This window comes from Lactuca saligna, chromosome 9, assembly GCF_052625555.1.
Source record: "Lactuca saligna cultivar CGN05327 chromosome 9, ASM5262555v1, whole genome shotgun sequence".
In the NCBI taxonomy this organism is placed as follows: Eukaryota; Viridiplantae; Streptophyta; class Magnoliopsida; order Asterales; family Asteraceae; genus Lactuca; species Lactuca saligna.
In genome coordinates, this window is record NC_136425.1 from 13760392 (window position 1) to 13766648 (window position 6257).

At 36.6% G+C, this 6257-nt stretch overlaps 1 pseudogene across 2 annotated transcripts; it reads right to left on the bottom strand.

The window, feature by feature from the left end:
* Positions 1 to 4417: 4417 nt before the first annotated feature.
* Positions 4418 to 5878, bottom strand: LOC145017179 (protein LIGHT-DEPENDENT SHORT HYPOCOTYLS 5 pseudogene; annotated as a pseudogene). 2 transcript variants are annotated; one of them, XR_013666410.1, is made up of 3 exons: positions 4987 to 5878; positions 4782 to 4873; positions 4418 to 4640 (listed from the first exon to the last, which is right to left on the bottom strand). The product of XR_013666410.1 is annotated as a protein LIGHT-DEPENDENT SHORT HYPOCOTYLS 5 pseudogene, transcript variant X1 (transcript). The 2 variants fall into 2 exon arrangements; XR_013666411.1 differs by having other exon boundaries at positions 4782 to 5874.
* Between the last annotated feature and the right edge of the window lie 379 nt (positions 5879 to 6257).

Genomic DNA, 6257 nt, shown 5'->3' on the forward strand with positions numbered 1-6257 from the left:
TCTCATGTTTGTTGGCTACTGCACAAAGTAGTACTACCTCAACCCACCCATACCATGTCGACATATATGTAACTGATGGATTTTGATCATAACAAATAATCCCTATGTGTGCATGCAACCCTAATATACTTGGATTTATGTTTTCTCTAATTGAACATACAAGTATTAAACATCAAAAGGAAACCTTAGGAGGTATCTACTATTTTCGAAAATTGTAATAAAAGATAGTAAACATACCTTTAATTGTTAAGTAGTAATAACAATTTGAATCCTTAGTGTTGTTGAAGCTTCGAGAGCAATCACCACAAATTTCATGCCTCTAATGGTTCACACCCAAACTAAGCAAGAGCATGAGAGATAAGAGAGGAAGATAAGACTTGAGAATTTCGAATATCCTTCTTAGGGTTGGAGTGGCCAAAATCAGGAGGGGTATAGCCCTTTATATAGTTGTGTTGGCTTAGAGCCAAAGTTAGGGTTTTAAGGAGGAAACCCTAATTCCTTAGCTTAAGGCCTAAGCAGCCCAATAATTCCATCCAAGAGGCCCTTGGATGAATTTCTAGGGACTCCTTAGAAGATTTTGTCCAACCCATCTAGGAGGGTTCTATAGCCCACTTCCATAACTATCAATAAATTGCCAAACATCCCATGCACTTTTAATTAACTCCTTTAATACCAAAATTAATTTCTGATTAAATATTAATTAAATAATATGAATTATAATTAATATATTATTTCCATAATACATTAATAAATCAATTATTTCACTTTTTTATTCAAATAATAAATATAATCTCTCTCTTCAAAATCCATCCTATCCAGTTGCTAGTATGAGGGCAACCCAAAATGACTGTGCTACTATCAATTTAAGTATATACCAATTATAGTTATGGGATTAGACACCTAATCCAACAATAACATATAAACATATAACTAGTCATTAGACAAATAGACATATCTACAAATCACTATTGCATACTACATCTTAGTTACCAAGATATCAATCTAACAGATCACCATAACATATTGATATCCTCTATACCAAGATACATAATCTAGTGGGCTGGCCTTGGTGCCTTCAACCCACAAATACAGTGAGGAAAACTCACCTCTTAATCTGAAAAGATCTCTGGCTGAACACAACTCCAAATGACAACTTGACTCATCACCTAAACACCGAATATTTACCAACCTCAAATACCACTTAAATTATCTAAAATACCCTTGGTTAAAACTTGATCAAACCGGTCAAAATCAAAATCAATCCATACTCAAAAGTCCTATAGGGGCCCAATGTCAGAAACTAGTGGCCCAACAAGGCCTAAAACCCAAAATTGCATTTCATGTCGTGACTAAATCCGTGGTCACTTCGTGGAAGTCACTAGTTCCGATTCTAAAGACTCGTTCTTGACTCAAACAACTCAGCAAGGGACGAGTTTTACCTACTTACATCGTGAGACCTCATGTCTCACGTCGTGAGAATGGTCTGAAGCCCAAACCAACGATTCAACGTTCTTGATGCGTTCAGCCTTCAACTTCAACTCTTACAGAAGCTTAAGGGGACCCTAATGGTCCATAAAAATGACTGCTTTATGGAAATACATGCACCGTGTATGTCCTTACACCATTTTAGGTTAAAAGTAGAAACATGACCTCAAGTTCTCATGCAGGCTTCTAATACTCTACCAACTTCCAGATCAGAATGATATAAGACTCAAAAGACTAATTGAATCCATAAAGATGCTAACTTTATGGATATTCTTCACTCCAACAAGCTATAACATAAGGAAATAGGACCAAAAATCTATATCTAGCGAAGAAATGAAATAAAGCTTGAGTCTTGATACTTAAAATGGCCAAAAAAAGAGAAGAGTTGATGACAATAATGCTTCCTTGCCACTCCCTTCACTATGGTGCTTCTTTTCTTTCTTTATTTTCCTTCAAACAAGCAAAACACTAAGGATCTTAAAGAGGGTCAAATTTAGGGTTCCAGAAGGCTTAAAGGGTGAAAGAGGTTGAGGATGTGCAACCCTAGCCTTTCATTCCTTTAAATACCCATAATATTAGGGTTTTGAGTCATCAGGCCGTCCTCACTTCGTGAGACTCGAAAATGTGGTCAACTGGTCAACCAATGTGGTCAACTGGTCAACTAATACTCACGATGTGGCCATCACATCTCACGTCGTGACCCCCCCCCCCCCCTCCAAAAGCTATAAATTCAAGGAATTATGTACCTCAAGGATATGGATGTTATATAGAATTCATCTGGGGTTTCTTCACCTTAATCATGCGAATTTCTTCATCTACAAATATAAATTATATTTTGTTTTGTTGCGCTGATATAATCTCCAAAAGATACCATGCTCCACTACTTGTCAAGAAGTTGAAAGTTTTTTCCCTCTTGAATCCTGTATGCCAGGGTTACTTCTAATTTCTAAGTTTTCTTCCTTTCGTTCAAAATTATTCATCGATTCCTTTTCCATTTCTTAATCGGAAAATTTGAGATTTCAGTTGGGTTTGTTCGAAAGCGAGTCAAGATGCACTTGTAGTAGCTTTGAAGGGCCAAAATATATATGGTTTGGGCTAGGCATCAATGTATGGATGAGTTAGGGCATTTGGCAATGTATTTTGGAGTCTTTTGTGTATGCTTAATGTTTTCGGTCTAGCAAGTATTCTTGGTCAAAGTGTGACAAAAAACTAGTTTTCGGTCTGCCAACCGAAAACTGTTTTCGGTCTTGGTCTGTATGTATAGAGGTCAGGTTGTCAGGTTCACTGTTCAGTTGTACTTTCAAGAGTTTTCGGTCCCTGAGTTGTATCAGACGATTCGTGTGTTTAATCGTATGCAAGCTCAGTTTTATTCATCTTCTTCTCCATTTCTTCTTTGTTTCCTTATGCTTGATTGATCATTGGTAAAGATCCTTCCATCAAGGACCTAACAAGCTTTAACCATCTAGATATTTTTTTGAATGACAGATGCATTAAAACACTAGCGACACTAGCAAGAAAGTAAAAGCAAAATCATTGCGAGTTACAAGCAATACAAAGAGAAATATACAAGGCAAGCCAATAAATACTATTAAAAGGATATCTATGCTTAATCAAGTTATATGTAATTAAATGAACATCATTTATCGCCTTTGAATAGGAACATCTATTTATGTTGAAAACAAAGGCATTACGAGTTTTCCAAATATACCACTCCATCAAGTACATCAAAGCCAATATAAGATTTCTCCTTTTGTTTTTTACTTTGAATCGATTTCTTCAAGATAATAAGAAACTCCTCTATATTTCCAGGGACTGTAGAAATCAATCCACTCCACCAGGTAAACCAATTACAAATTTAAATGTAGAAGAAACATTTGAAAAAAATATGACCTGCATCTTGCTCCTCCATACCACAGCGCAAACAAACTAAAGCATTAAGAACAATACCTCTAGCCGCCAAGTTGATAGCGATCGAAATCTTGTTGTCGATCATCCGCGAAACATTACAATTTATCTTGATTGTCACTCATTTAACCCATCTAAATCCATGCATCTAGCCAACATGTTCCATCTTTTTAGCCATTAAAATAAAGAGAGAATTGACCGGAAAAAAAATCCCCGACACATTAGCCCTCCACTGCCACATATCTGTTGTGGACAAAACAATATTTGCGACAACCCTCTCCAAGCTTTTCGACTCCCAAAGCTCCATTCCTCGTCTCAGATTTCTCTACCACAATCCCTTAAAAATGTTTCCATATCGATAAAAAAAAATTCTACCAAACCTTGTAGTTTTTGTCTACCTCAAGCTTGTATAACTTTAGGAAAAAAATCTCTCAAAAACATCACCACATCATCTATCTTTCCAAAAGTGAGTATGTTTTCTATTCCTCAGATTTCCTTAAAATAAGTCATCAAGAGATAGTCTCATTCTCTAAGATCTTCATTAATTCGGTAAATAGAGAGCCAAGTGTCCAAGAATTGCATATATTATTATGTTTTTTATTTATATCATTTTGCCCTTGAACTAAACTAATAAAAACCATAAACTACATGGACCTAATATGTACAAATGCTATGTTTATATATCTTTTACCCTAGAAATTACACTTTTTCCTCCACTGCCAAAGGCACCACCTTCATCTAGATGAACTCTACATTCAACCATCTAGACGAACTCTTGTATTTTCATGATGAAGGTGATGGTGCCGAAAAAGAGGGTGGCGGGGGAGAACGTGTCGTTCTCTAGGATGATAGAGATATAAACATAACATTTGCAATTACATGTCTGTTCCATGTAGTTTATGGTTTTTATTAGTTTAGTCCAAAGGTAAAATGGTATACTTAAAAAACAAACAAATGAATTGTTAGATTTAGCAGCCATCGACCAATGTTATAAGAAAATAAAACTCCAGTGCTATACTTTTGAACCTTGGATCAAAAATAAAATTTTCACTAAACTACAGGTACCAGTTCTGTAATTTACTCTGTATTTAAGAAAAGTGCAATATACATCGAATCTAAATAAACATCGTTTTTATGTTCGAATTGGAACCCTTTCGCAGCAGCAGCCGCACACCTGAGATTGAACCTGCAGCTTCGATGGCGGACCCACGTGTGTATGCGATCTTACATACAGTGCACCCAGGGACCATCTAGGAACAAAAAACAAACAAACATTTAGCATTGTTAACGTGATATGCATTATTTTTTTTTAAATATATATAGATATACACTATTATTAATTCTTTATAATATTAATTTTTTTTTTTTTTTTTTTTTTTGAAGAAACACACCTATGTACCGTCTTGTAGCTAAAAATCCACGGTCACTGTCTGTTTGGCTCCGGTACGTTTGGTTCTTGTCGATATAGACCGGCTCACGTTTTCTTTTACAAATCGAGTTAAAACCCGACAAGTAAACAAATGATATTTTATTATATTACAATTATAATAATAATAATACGGTAAAAATAAATATTAAAAATAAGTAAATAATTACATTTAATTATAAACATTAATTCAGTTTAATTGAATTTAATGTGTGGAAGTAGCCGGAGAACGGCTAGACATGGCTGCAACAGCAGCTCCACCATCATCCTCACCACCACCACCGCTGCCACCTCCATCAACAGCCACCGACACTTTCATTGCTGCCGCCGTGGTCGTGCCACCGCCAGGCCGTTTTCTTTTCTTCTCGTAAGGAATACCTCGAGCCTTGGCTTGACTTTCTCTCACTTCCCTCAAGTACATCCTCACAGCTCTCGCACCAAACGGGTTCGACTCAGGACGCCCGCCGTTCTCCTCGTATGCAGCTCGGAGCCGGCCGATCAGCGCGTCTAGACTCCCCCAAGCTTGCTTGAGCTGACAAGCACATGGCGCCGGCGGGTTTGGCTGGCCGAAGTACGGACAATCAGTCACGTGCACCTTCGTTTTACCGAACTGATCAAGGTACTTAAGAAACTCGATCACGTGAGCTCCGCTGCACCTCGCCAGCGTTAACGGCGGCTTGTGGTTGCTCAGGTACTGTAAGAACGTGTTCCAGTCGCGTCGTTTCTGAGACTCGTATCTGCTCGGGGTTGTCGCTGGTGTATGGACCGTTGACCTTACAGCGGAGGAGTCATCCGCAGGACCACCAGTCGGCGATGGTCCCGGGTCATTTGACCCTGATCCGGATGCTAAATCCATTTGGGATTGCGATTTTTTGAGTGTAATTGCCAATTGGACAATGGGGCTTTGTCTTTGAGAAAGAGAAGATTTTGTCTGTAATTCTTTTAGTGATTGTTGATATTCGTTTTGATTGGTTTTGTGGAGAGGGATGGTGATGATGGGACGGAAATAGAAAAGTAATATGAATGTGTACGAATGGATGATTTTTCTTGGAGAAAAAAGAGACTAGAGTCTAGGATGACTATTCAATTTTGTCATATAACATACAATTACTTTATTTAATTATTCAAAATAATTAAAAGAAACTCCAAAGTTTCTTGAAAATAAAAACGTCCTATAAATATAATTTCTTCCATTGTCCAAAAAATTGGCATGCATCTTCAAACGTTTATATCCATTCCAAAACATTTTACTTGAAGCTTTTCGAAAAAAAAAATTGTTCATAAAAAATTTTATGAATACATTTATCGAAGCTGATGAAAATAGTTTTTTTTTTTTTTTTTTTTTTTTTTAATAATAATAAAATAAGATGTATTTTTAACCCACCCAAAAATAAAACATTAAACATCCTGAATTGAATTCTTCATCCAATAATGATGTTTA